This window comes from Cryptomeria japonica, unplaced genomic scaffold (assembly GCF_030272615.1).
Source record: "Cryptomeria japonica unplaced genomic scaffold, Sugi_1.0 HiC_scaffold_364, whole genome shotgun sequence".
In the NCBI taxonomy this organism is placed as follows: Eukaryota; Viridiplantae; Streptophyta; class Pinopsida; order Cupressales; family Cupressaceae; genus Cryptomeria; species Cryptomeria japonica.
Genome location: NW_026729186.1, coordinates 97,309 through 110,000, shown reverse-complemented (window position 1 = coordinate 110,000; position 12,692 = coordinate 97,309). Strand labels below are relative to the sequence as shown.

The following is a 12,692-nucleotide window of genomic DNA, read 5'->3' as shown; positions in this document are numbered from 1 at the left end:
TGGGCACCTTGGCTGGGTTTGCCCCGGCTGCGCTCCGAAGCGGGGTTATTGGAGCGCCGCCTCTTTTTTTGTCGGAGCGTTTGGTGGGGTTTCTCGCATTGGCTCTTCCGAGGCCCGGTTGCCACCCTGGCGCGCACGAAGTCGGAAGTAGGGTTAATTGCCCGGGTGCGCACCTTTGCCAGGGTGGGCACCTTACCTGGGCTGCGCACCAGGGCGGGCTCAAGATGGCACGCGCGTTCCGTTTTTTTCACTATCTTTCAAAACGGAAATTTTAAAATCTCCTTTTTTTTTTGCCTTTTCTGGAAATTAGTGAAGGCAGCGCATCAAAGGTGCGCACCTCGCTGCCCACCTTGGTGTGCTCTGAGGTGCGCACCCGGGAGCGCTACGAAGTGTGCTCCAAGGTGCGGCGTGCACGTTGTCGGAGCCCGGTTTGCCCCGGGTGCGCACCTCGCCTGCACCTTGGCCGGGGTGGGCACCTTGGCTGGGTTTGCCCAGGGTGCGCTCCGAAGCGGGGTTACTGGAGCGCCCCCTCTTTTTTTGTCAGAGCGTTTGGTGGGGTTTCTCGCATTGGCTCTTCCCAGGCCCGGTTGTTGGGTGCGCTCCCACCCTGGCGCGCGCGAAGTTGGAAGTTGGGTTAATTGCCCGGGCGCGCACCTTCGCCAGGGTGGGCACCTTGGTGCGCACACCTTGGCTGGGCTGCGCACCAGGGCGGGCTCAAGATGGCACCAGCATTCCCTTTTTCTCACTATCTTTCAAAACGGAAATTTTAAAATCTCGTTTTTTTTTTGCCTTTTATGGAAATTAGTGAAGGCATCGCATCAAAGGTGCGCACCTCGCTGCCCACCTTGGTGTGCTCCGAGGTGCCCACCACGGTGCGCAACGCCGGTGCGAACCCGGGAGCGCCCCGATGTGTGCTCCAAGGTGCGGCGTGCACGAAGTCGGACCCCGGTTTGCCCCGGGTGCGCACCTCGCGTGCACCTTGGTGCGCACACCTTGGCTGGGTTGCGCGGCCTGGTGGGCACCATGGTGCGCACCAAGGAGCGCTCCGAAGTGTGCTCCAAGGTGCGGCGTGCACGAAGTCGGAGCCCGGTTTGCCCCGGGTACGCACCTCGCGTGCACCTTCGCCGGGGTGGGCACCTCGGCTGGGTTGCGCGCCCTGGTGCGCACCAAGGAGCGCTCCGAAGTGTGCTCCAAGGTGCGGCGTGCACGAAGTCGGAGCCCGGTTTGCCCCGGGTGCGCACCTTCGCCGCGGTGCGCACCATGGCGTGCACGAAGTCGGAGCCCGGTTTGCCCCGGGTGCGCACCTCGCGTGCACCTTCGGCGGGGTTGCGCGCCCTGGTGGGCACCATGGTGCGCACCAAGGAGCGCTCCGAAGTGTGCTCCAAGGTGCGGCGTGCACGAAGTCGGAGCCCGGTTTGCCCCGGGTGCGCACCTCGCGTGCACCTTCGGCGGGGTTGCGCGCCCTGGTGGGCACCATGGTGCGCACCAAGGAGCGCTCCGAAGTGTGCTCCAAGGTGCGGCGTGCACGAAGTCGGAGCCCGGTTTGCCCCGGGTGCGCACCTCGCGTGCACCTTCGCCGCGGTGGGCACCATGGCGTGCACGAAGTCGGAGCCCGGTTTGCCCCGGGTGCGCACCTCGCGTGCACCTTCGCCGGGGTGGGCACCTCGGCTGGGTTGCGCGCCCTGGTGCGCACCAAGGAGCGCTCCGAAGTGTGCTCCAAGGTGCGGCGTGCACGAAGTCGGAGCCCGGTTTGCCCCGGGTGCGCACCTCGCGTGCACCTTCGCCAGGGTGGGCACCTCGGTGCGCACACCTTCTCAATGTTTTCTTGCCTTTTCTGGAAATTGGTGAAGGCAGCGCATCAAAGGTGCGCACCTCGGTGTGCTCCGAGGTGCGAACCCGAGAGCGCTCCGAGGTGCCCACGAAGTCGAAAGTCGGGTTAATTGCATTGTTTTCCCCGGGTGCGCTCCGAGGTGCGCAACATCGGCGCGCACCAAGGAGGGCTCCGAAGTGTGCTCCAAGGTGCGCACGATGGCGTGCACCTCTGGTGCGCACGATTCGGAGCTCGGTTTGACCGGGGTGCGCACACCTTGGCTGGGTTGCGCACCTTTTGTGCGCTCCAAGGTGCGCACGAAGTCGGAGCTCGGTTTGCCCCGGGTGCGCACCTTCGCCAGGGTGCGCACCTTGATGCGCACGCCTTGGCTGGGCTGCGCACCTTGGTGGGCGCCATGGTGCGCACCTTTCGTGCGCTCCAAGGTGCGCACGAAGTCGGAGCTCGGTTTGCCCCGGGTGCGCACCTTGGTGGGCGCCATGGTGCACTCCGAGGTGCCCAAGATTGGTGCGCACCAAGGAGCGCTCCGAAGTGCGCTCCAAGGTGCGCGCGAAGTCGAAAGTTGGGTTAATTGTCCGGTTTGCCTCGGGTGCGCACCTTGCGTGCACCTTCGCCAGGGTGGGCGCCTTGGTGCGCACACCTTGGCTGGGCTGCGCACACCTTGGCACCCGCGTTTCCTTCATTTTAAATTTTTTTTTTTTACAATCTCTCAAGTGGGAAATTCTATAATCTCAACTTTTTTTGCCTTTTCAGGAAACTTTTGAATGGAGCGCATCATTGGTGCGCTCCGAAGTGTGCTCCAAAGCTCTCTCCAGCTGCGTGCACCTGCCCCGGCCGCGCACCCGGCCCCGCCCAGCTTCGCTCACCTGTCCCGGGCGTCTGGTGCGGAACCTTAGAGTAAGAAACATCACCGTGCACCTTGGCCAACGTGCGCGACTCGACCGAGCGCGCACTGGCCGAGGTGCACACCGATTTCACCTGGGTGCGCGCGCAGCACCTCGGGCGCACCGGGGTGCGCGCACAACGCCCGGGTTGCACCGTGGCCTGTGTGCTCGGGGCGCCTCGGGTGCGCGCTCGGTGTCGCCCCCGCGCGCGCGGTAGTGCGGGCAGCGCACCCCGGCCCGGCCCGGCCCCGACGAGAACGCAAACGGGCAAAAGGTTTATTCAAATAGCATTGCGACGCCCGGCGAAAAACTAAAAAAGGGTGCAACACCGGGACTTCCCGGGAGGTCACCCATCCCAGTACTACTCCGGCCCAAGCGCGCTTAACTGCGGAGTTCTGATGGGATCCGGTGCACTAACGCTGGTATGATCGCACCCGTTATGAGCTTGTCGCAGTGTGTACTTAGCAAACCGCGACCCACGTGCGAATCCACCCCGGCCACCCACCCCCGTCGAGGTGCACACCCTCCCTCGCGAAGTGCGCCCCGTTCGCCAAGTGTGAGCCCTGCCCGGGTGCGCGCACCTTGCTAGGGCGTCGGGTGTGCACCCGGCCCGGCCTACGTGCGTGCACCTGGAGGGGGCGTCGTGTGCGTGCAGTGTCCCGTCTGCAACGCGGTGCCCACACACCACCTCGGGCGCAACGACCTGCGCTCACATGTGGGCCGAGTGCACCTTGGTGCATGTTCGGGGCGCCTCGGGTGCACGCTCAATCTTGCCCCGGTGCACCAAGGCGCTCGGTTTGCCCCGGGTGCGCACTTGGTGCAAGGTGGGCACCCAAAATAGGGATCAAGCACCAAAACACAAGTTTCGGGATGCAAAATGGGACCCAAGGACCACAAATGCGTTCCAAGACCCATGATGGGTCCACGAGAACAAAAATGTGTTCCGAGACTTAATAAACAAATATTGGGTTTTAGGAGAAGAAACATGCTCTGATGCCCAAAACGAGAATCGACCCCGAAAAGGCCACAGGCCAAAAGTGGGATGCGAGACAAAAAAAAATGGGACCCGAGGACCAAAATTGGGTTCCCAGGTCGAAGACAGGGCAACCGGACAAGAAACGACCTCTAAGGCTCGAAATGAGTCCCGACGACTAAAACTTGACAAGAAGCACCCATCAGGCACCCAACTCGACACCCATGGGATGCCGACCCACCCGGGCTTCCACCTAGCACACCTTGGCACCCACCCACCCTCGCACCCAACCTCGCACCCAACTTAGCACCTTTGAACCCACATTGGCACTCACCCTGACCCTGGCACCTTGGAACCCACATTGGCACTCACCTTGACCCTGGCACCCACCTTTGCACTCACCTTGGGACCCACCCTGGCTCCCACCTCGGCACCCACCCAGACACCCACCTTGGTTCCTTGGCACCCACCTTGGATCCTTGGCACCCACCCCGACACCCACCTTGGCACGCAACTTGGCTACTTGCCACCCACCTTGGCTCCTTGACGCCCACCCCGACAACCACCCCGTGACCTACCCTGGCTAGGGTTGGTGCACACCCACCCTGGTGCCCACCTTGGCACCCACCCTATGACCCACCTTGGCACGCACCTTAGTACCCACCCCGTTACCCACCCTAGGACCCACCCCGTGACCCACCTTGGCCAGGGTGGGTGCCTTGGTGCGCACAACTTGCCTGGGCTGCACACCAGGGCGGGCTCAAGATGGCACCCGCGTTCCGTTTTTTTCACTATCTTTCAAAACGGAAATTTTAAAATCTCATTTTTTTCTTTTTTTTGCCTTTTCTGGAAATTAGTGAAGGCAGCGCATCAAAGGTGCGCAATGCTGGTGCGAACCCGGGAGCGCTCCGATGTGTGCTCCAAGGTGCGGCGTGCACGAAGTTCGAGCCCGGTTTGCCCCGGGTGCGCACCTCGCGTGCACCTTCGCCGGGGTGAGCACCTTGGCTGGGTTGCGCGCCCTGGTGCGTACCAAGGAGCGCTCTGAAGTGTGCTCCAAGGTGCGGCGTGCACGAAGTCGGAGCCCGGTTTGCCCCGGGTGTGCACCTCGGGTGCGCACCTCGCGTGCACCTTCGCTGCGGTGGGCACCTTGGCTGGGTTGCGCGCCTTGGTGGGCACCATGCAGTGCACGAAGTCGGAGCCCGGTTTGCCCCGGGCGCGCACCTCCGCCAGGGTGGGCACCTTGGTGCGCACAACTTGCCTGGGCTGCGCACCAGGAAGGGCTCAAGATGGCACCCGCGTTCCGTTTTTTTCACTATCTTTCAGAACGGAAATTTTAAAATATCGTTTTTTTTTGCCTTTTCTGGAAATTAGTGAAGGCAGCGCATCAAAGGTGCGCAACGCTGGTGCGAACCTGGGAGCGCTCCGATGTGTGCTCCAAGGTGCGGCGTGCACGAAGTCGGAGCCCGGTTTGCCCCGGGTGCGCCCTGGTGGGCACCATGGTGCGCACCAAGGAGCGCTCCGAAGTGTGCTCCAAGGTGCGGCCTGCACGAAGTCGGAGCCCGGTTTGCCCCGGGTGTGCACCTCGGGTGGGCACCTTGGTGCGCATGCCTTGCCTGGGCTGCGCACCAGGGCGGGCTCAAGATGGCACCCGCGTTCCTTTTTTTTCACTATCTTTCAAAACGGAAATTTTAAAATCTCATTTTTTTTTGCCTTTTTCTGGAAATTAGTGAAGGCAGCGCATCAAAGGTGCGCACCTCGCTGCCCACCACGGTGCGCAACGCCGGTGGGCACCCGGGAGTGCTTCGAAGTGTGCTCCAAGGTGCTGCGTGCACGTTGTCGGAGCCCGGTTTGCCCCGGGTGCGCACCTCGCGTGCACCTTCGTCGGGGTGGGCACCTTGGCTTGGTTTGCCCCGGCTGCGCTCCGAAGCGGGGTTATTGGAGCGCCGCCTCTTTTTTTGTCGGAGCGTTTGGTGGGGTTTCTCGCATTGGCTCTTCCGAGGCCCGGTTGCCACCCTGGCGCGCACGAAGTCGGAAGTAGGGTTAATTGCCCGGGTGCGCACCTTTGCCAGGGTGGCACCTTACCTGGGCTGCGCACCAGGGCGGGCTCAAGATGGCACGCGCGTTCCGTTTTTTTCACTATCTTTCAAAACGGAAATTTTAAAATCTCCTTTTTTTTTTGCCTTTTCTGGAAATTAGTGAAGGCAGCGCATCAAAGGTGCGCACCTCGCTGCCCACCTTGGTGTGCTCTGAGGTGCGCACCCGGGAGCGCTACGAAGTGTGCTCCAAGGTGCGGCGTGCACGTTGTCGGAGCCCGGTTTGCCCCGGGTGCGCACCTCGCCTGCACCTTGGCCGGGGTGGGCACCTTGGCTGGGTTTGCCCAGGGTGCGCTCCGAAGCGGGGTTACTGGAGCGCCCCCTCTTTTTTTGTCAGAGAGTTTGGTGGGGTTTCTCGCATTGGCTCTTCCCAGGCCCGGTTGTTGGGTGCGCTCCCACCCTGGCGCGCGCGAAGTTGGAAGTTGGGTTAATTGCCCGGGCGCGCACCTTCGCCAGGGTGGGCACCTTGGTGCGCAAACCTTGGCTGGGCTGCGCACCAGGGCGGGCTCAAGATGGCACCAGCATTCCCTTTTTCTCACTATCTTTCAAAACGGAAATTTTAAAATCTCGTTTTTTTTTTGCCTTTTATGGAAATTAGTGAAGGCATCGCATCAAAGGTGCGCACCTCGCTGCCCACCTTGGTGTGCTCCGAGGTGCCCACCACGGTGCGCAACGCCGGTGCGAACCCGGGAGCGCCCCGATGTGTGCTCCAAGGTGCGGCGTGCACGAAGTCGGACCCCGGTTTGCCCCGGGTGCGCACCTCGCGTGCACCTTGGTGCGCACACCTTGGCTGGGTTGCGCGGCCTGGTGGGCACCATGGTGCGCACCAAGGAGCGCTCCGAAGTGTGCTCCAAGGTGCGGCGTGCACGAAGTCGGAGCCCGGTTTGCCCCGGGTGCGCACCTTCGCCGCGGTGGGCACCATGGCGTGCACGAAGTCGGAGCCCGGTTTGCCCCGGGTGCGCACCTCGCGTGCACCTTCGCCGGGGTGGGCACCTCGGCTGGGTTGCGCGCCCTGGTGCGCACCAAGGAGCGCTCTGAAGTGTGCTCCAAGGTGCGGCGTGCACGAAGTCGGAGCCCGGTTTGCCCCGGGTGTGCACCTCGCGTGCACCTTCGCTGCGGTGGGCACCTTGGCTGGGTTGCGCGCCTTGGTGGGCACCATGCAGTGCACGAAGTCGGAGCCCGGTTTGCCCCGGGCGCGCACCTCCGCCAGGGTGGGCACCTTGGTGCGCACAACTTGCCTGGGCTGCGCACCAGGAAGGGCTCAAGATGGCACCCGCGTTCCGTTTTTTTCACTATCTTTCAGAACGGAAATTTTAAAATATCGTTTTTTTTTGCCTTTTCTGGAAATTAGTGAAGGCAGCGCATCAAAGGTGCGCAACGCTGGTGCGAACCTGGGAGCGCTCCGATGTGTGCTCCAAGGTGCGGCGTGCACGAAGTCGGACCCCGGTTTGCCCCGGGTGCGCACCTCGCGTGCACCTTGGTGCGCACACCTTGGCTGGGTTGCGCGCCCTGGTGGGCACCATGGTGCGCACCAAGGAGCGCTCCGAAGTGTGCTCCAAGGTGCGGCGTGCACGAAGTCGGAGCCCGGTTTGCCCCGGGTGCGCACCTCGCGTGCACCTTCGCCGCGGTGGGCACCATGGCGTGCACGAAGTCGGAGCCCGGTTTGCCCCGGGTGCGCACCTCGCGTGCACCTTCGCCGGGGTGGGCACCTTGGTGTGCAGACCTTGGCTGGGTTGCGCGCCCTGGTGGGCACCATGGTGCGCACCAAGGAGCGCTCCGAAGTGTGCTCCAAGGTGCGGCCTGCACGAAGTCGGAGCCCGGTTTGCCCCGCGTGTGCACCTCGGGTGGGCACCTTGGTGCGCATGCCTTGCCTGGGCTGCGCACCAGGGCGGGCTCAAGATGGCACCCGCGTTCCTTTTTTTTCACTATCTTTCAAAACGGAAATTTTAAAATCTCATTTTTGTTTGCCTTTTTCTGGAAATTAGTGAAGGCAGCGCATCAAAGGTGCGCACCTCGCTGCCCACCACGGTGCGCAACGCCGGTGGGCACCCGGGAGTGCTTCGAAGTGTGCTCCAAGGTGCTGCGTGCACGTTGTCGGAGCCCGGTTTGCCCCGGGTGCGCACCTCGCGTGCACCTTCGTCGGGGTGGGCACCTTGGCTGGGTTTGCCCCGGCTGCGCTCCGAAGCGGGGTTATTGGAGCGCCGCCTCTTTTTTTGTCGGAGCGTTTGGTGGGGTTTCTCGCATTGGCTCTTCCGAGGCCCGGTTGCCACCCTGGCGCGCACGAAGTCAGAAGTAGGGTTAATTGCCCGGGTGCGCACCTTTGCCAGGGTGGGCACCTTACCTGGGCTGCGCACCAGGGCGGGCTCAAGATGGCACGCGCGTTCCGTTTTTTTCACTATCTTTCAAAACGGAAATTTTAAAATCTCCTTTTTTTTTTGCCTTTTCTGGAAATTAGTGAAGGCAGCGCATCAAAGGTGCGCACCTCGCTGCCCACCTTGGTGTGCTCTGAGGTGCGCACCCGGGAGCGCTACGAAGTGTGCTCCAAGGTGCGGCGTGCACGTTGTCGGAGCCCGGTTTGCCCCGGGTGCGCACCTCGCCTGCACCTTGGCCGGGGTGGGCACCTTGGCTGGGTTTGCCCAGGGTGCGCTCCGAAGCGGGGTTACTGGAGCGCCCCCTCTTTTTTTGTCAGAGCGTTTGGTGGGGTTTCTCGCATTGGCTCTTCCCAGGCCCGGTTGTTGGGTGCGCTCCCACCCTGGCGCGCGCGAAGTTGGAAGTTGGGTTAATTGCCCGGGCGCGCACCTTCGCCAGGGTGGGCACCTTGGTGCGCACACCTTGGCTGGGCTGCGCACCAGGGCGGGCTCAAGATGGCACCAGCATTCCCTTTTTCTCACTATCTTTCAAAACGGAAATTTTAAAATCTCGTTTTTTTTTTGCCTTTTATGGAAATTAGTGAAGGCATCGCATCAAAGGTGCGCACCTCGCTGCCCACCTTGGTGTGCTCCGAGGTGCCCACCACGGTGCGCAACGCCGGTGCGAACCCGGGAGCGCCCCGATGTGTGCTCCAAGGTGCGGCGTGCACGAAGTCGGACCCCGGTTTGCCCCGGGTGCGCACCTCGCGTGCACCTTGGTGCGCACACCTTGGCTGGGTTGCGCGGCCTGGTGGGCACCATGGTGCGCACCAAGGAGCGCTCCGAAGTGTGCTCCAAGGTGCGGCGTGCACGAAGTCGGAGCCCGGTTTGCCCCGGGTACGCACCTCGCGTGCACCTTCGCCGGGGTGGGCACCTCGGCTGGGTTGCGCGCCCTGGTGCGCACCAAGGAGCGCTCCGAAGTGTGCTCCAAGGTGCGGCGTGCACGAAGTCGGAGCCCGGTTTGCCCCGGGTGCGCACCTTCGCCGCGGTGCGCACCATGGCGTGCACGAAGTCGGAGCCCGGTTTGCCCCGGGTGCGCACCTCGCGTGCACCTTCGGCGGGGTTGCGCGCCCTGGTGGGCACCATGGTGCGCACCAAGGAGCGCTCCGAAGTGTGCTCCAAGGTGCGGCGTGCACGAAGTCGGAGCCCGGTTTGCCCCGGGTGCGCACCTCGCGTGCACCTTCGGCGGGGTTGCGCGCCCTGGTGGGCACCATGGTGCGCACCAAGGAGCGCTCCGAAGTGTGCTCCAAGGTGCGGCGTGCACGAAGTCGGAGCCCGGTTTGCCCCGGGTGCGCACCTCGCGTGCACCTTCGCCGCGGTGGGCACCATGGCGTGCACGAAGTCGGAGCCCGGTTTGCCCCGGGTGCGCACCTCGCGTGCACCTTCGCCGGGGTGGGCACCTCGGCTGGGTTGCGCGCCCTGGTGCGCACCAAGGAGCGCTCCGAAGTGTGCTCCAAGGTGCGGCGTGCACGAAGTCGGAGCCCGGTTTGCCCCGGGTGCGCACCTCGCGTGCACCTTCGCCAGGGTGGGCACCTCGGTGCGCACACCTTCTCAATGTTTTCTTGCCTTTTCTGGAAATTGGTGAAGGCAGCGCATCAAAGGTGCGCACCTCGGTGTGCTCCGAGGTGCGAACCCGAGAGCGCTCCGAGGTGCCCACGAAGTCGAAAGTCGGGTTAATTGCATTGTTTTCCCCGGGTGCGCTCCGAGGTGCGCAACATCGGCGCGCACCAAGGAGGGCTCCGAAGTGTGCTCCAAGGTGCGCACGATGGCGTGCACCTCTGGTGCGCACGATTCGGAGCTCGGTTTGACCGGGGTGCGCACACCTTGGCTGGGTTGCGCACCTTTTGTGCGCTCCAAGGTGCGCACGAAGTCGGAGCTCGGTTTGCCCCGGGTGCGCACCTTCGCCAGGGTGCGCACCTTGATGCGCACGCCTTGGCTGGGCTGCGCACCTTGGTGGGCGCCATGGTGCGCACCTTTCGTGCGCTCCAAGGTGCGCACGAAGTCGGAGCTCGGTTTGCCCCGGGTGCGCACCTTGGTGGGCGCCATGGTGCACTCCGAGGTGCCCAAGATTGGTGCGCACCAAGGAGCGCTCCGAAGTGCGCTCCAAGGTGCGCGCGAAGTCGAAAGTTGGGTTAATTGTCCGGTTTGCCTCGGGTGCGCACCTTGCGTGCACCTTCGCCAGGGTGGGCGCCTTGGTGCGCACACCTTGGCTGGGCTGCGCACACCTTGGCACCCGCGTTTCCTTCATTTTAAATTTTTTTTTTTTACAATCTCTCAAGTGGGAAATTCTATAATCTCAACTTTTTTTGCCTTTTCAGGAAACTTTTGAATGGAGCGCATCATTGGTGCGCTCCGAAGTGTGCTCCAAAGCTCTCTCCAGCTGCGTGCACCTGCCCCGGCCGCGCACCCGGCCCCGCCCAGCTTCGCTCACCTGTCCCGGGCGTCTGGTGCGGAACCTTAGAGTAAGAAACATCACCGTGCACCTTGGCCAACGTGCGCGACTCGACCGAGCGCGCACTGGCCGAGGTGCACACCGATTTCACCTGGGTGCGCGCGCAGCACCTCGGGCGCACCGGGGTGCGCGCACAACGCCCGGGTTGCACCGTGGCCTGTGTGCTCGGGGCGCCTCGGGTGCGCGCTCGGTGTCGCCCCCGCGCGCGCGGTAGTGCGGGCAGCGCACCCCGGCCCGGCCCGGCCCCGACGAGAACGCAAACGGGCAAAAGGTTTATTCAAATAGCATTGCGACGCCCGGCGAAAAACTAAAAAAGGGTGCAACACCGGGACTTCCCGGGAGGTCACCCATCCCAGTACTACTCCGGCCCAAGCGCGCTTAACTGCGGAGTTCTGATGGGATCCGGTGCACTAACGCTGGTATGATCGCACCCGTTATGAGCTTGTCGCAGTGTGTACTTAGCAAACCGCGACCCACGTGCGAATCCACCCCGGCCACCCACCCCCGTCGAGGTGCACACCCTCCCTCGCGAAGTGCGCCCCGTTCGCCAAGTGTGAGCCCTGCCCGGGTGCGCGCACCTTGCTAGGGCGTCGGGTGTGCACCCGGCCCGGCCTACGTGCGTGCACCTGGAGGGGGCGTCGTGTGCGTGCAGTGTCCCGTCTGCAACGCGGTGCCCACACACCACCTCGGGCGCAACGACCTGCGCTCACATGTGGGCCGAGTGCACCTTGGTGCATGTTCGGGGCGCCTCGGGTGCACGCTCGATCTTGCCCCGGTGCACCAAGGCGCTCGGTTTGCCCCGGGTGCGCACTTGGTGCAAGGTGGGCACCCAAAATAGGGATCAAGCACCAAAACACAAGTTTCGGGATGCAAAATGGGACCCAAGGACCACAAATGCGTTCCAAGACCCATGATGGGTCCACGAGAACAAAAATGTGTTCCGAGACTTAATAAACAAATATTGGGTTTTAGGAGAAGAAACATGCTCTGATGCCCAAAACGAGAATCGACCCCGAAAAGGCCACAGGCCAAAAGTGGGATGCGAGACAAAAAAAAATGGGACCCGAGGACCAAAATTGGGTTCCCAGGTCGAAGACAGGGCAACCGGACAAGAAACGACCTCTAAGGCTCGAAATGAGTCCCGACGACTAAAACTTGACAAGAAGCACCCATCAGGCACCCAACTCGACACCCATGGGATGCCGACCCACCCGGGCTTCCACCTAGCACACCTTGGCACCCACCCACCCTCGCACCCAACCTCGCACCCAACTTAGCACCTTTGAACCCACATTGGCACTCACCCTGACCCTGGCACCTTGGAACCCACATTGGCACTCACCTTGACCCTGGCACCCACCTTTGCACTCACCTTGGGACCCACCCTGGCTCCCACCTCGGCACCCACCCAGACACCCACCTTGGTTCCTTGGCACCCACCTTGGATCCTTGGCACCCACCCCGACACCCACCTTGGCACGCAACTTGGCTACTTGCCACCCACCTTGGCTCCTTGACGCCCACCCCGACAACCACCCCGTGACCTACCCTGGCTAGGGTTGGTGCACACCCACCCTGGTGCCCACCTTGGCACCCACCCTATGACCCACCTTGGCACGCACCTTAGTACCCACCCCGTTACCCACCCTAGGACCCACCCCGTGACCCACCTTGGCCAGGGTGGGTGCCTTGGTGCGCACAACTTGCCTGGGCTGCACACCAGGGCGGGCTCAAGATGGCACCCGCGTTCCGTTTTTTTCACTATCTTTCAAAACGGAAATTTTAAAATCTCATTTTTTTCTTTTTTTTGCCTTTTCTGGAAATTAGTGAAGGCAGCGCATCAAAGGTGCGCAATGCTGGTGCGAACCCGGGAGCGCTCCGATGTGTGCTCCAAGGTGCGGCGTGCACGAAGTTCGAGCCCGGTTTGCCCCGGGTGCGCACCTCGCGTGCACCTTCGCCGGGGTGAGCACCTTGGCTGGGTTGCGCGCCCTGGTGCGTACCAAGGAGCGCTCTGAAGTGTGCTCCAAGGTGCGGCGTGCACGAAGTCGGAGCCC

General features: G+C 62.9%; 2 non-coding genes across 2 annotated transcripts; both read right to left on the bottom strand.

The window, feature by feature from the left end:
• Positions 1-3,029: 3,029 nt before the first annotated feature.
• Positions 3,030-3,148, bottom strand: LOC131871017 (5S ribosomal RNA). The gene has a single exon (XR_009369314.1). It is a non-coding gene; the product is annotated as a 5S ribosomal RNA (ribosomal RNA).
• A 7,804-nt stretch (positions 3,149-10,952) lies between these two features.
• Positions 10,953-11,071, bottom strand: LOC131871016 (5S ribosomal RNA). Its single transcript, XR_009369313.1, has one exon. It is a non-coding gene; the product is annotated as a 5S ribosomal RNA (ribosomal RNA).
• Positions 11,072-12,692: the final 1,621 nt, after the last annotated feature.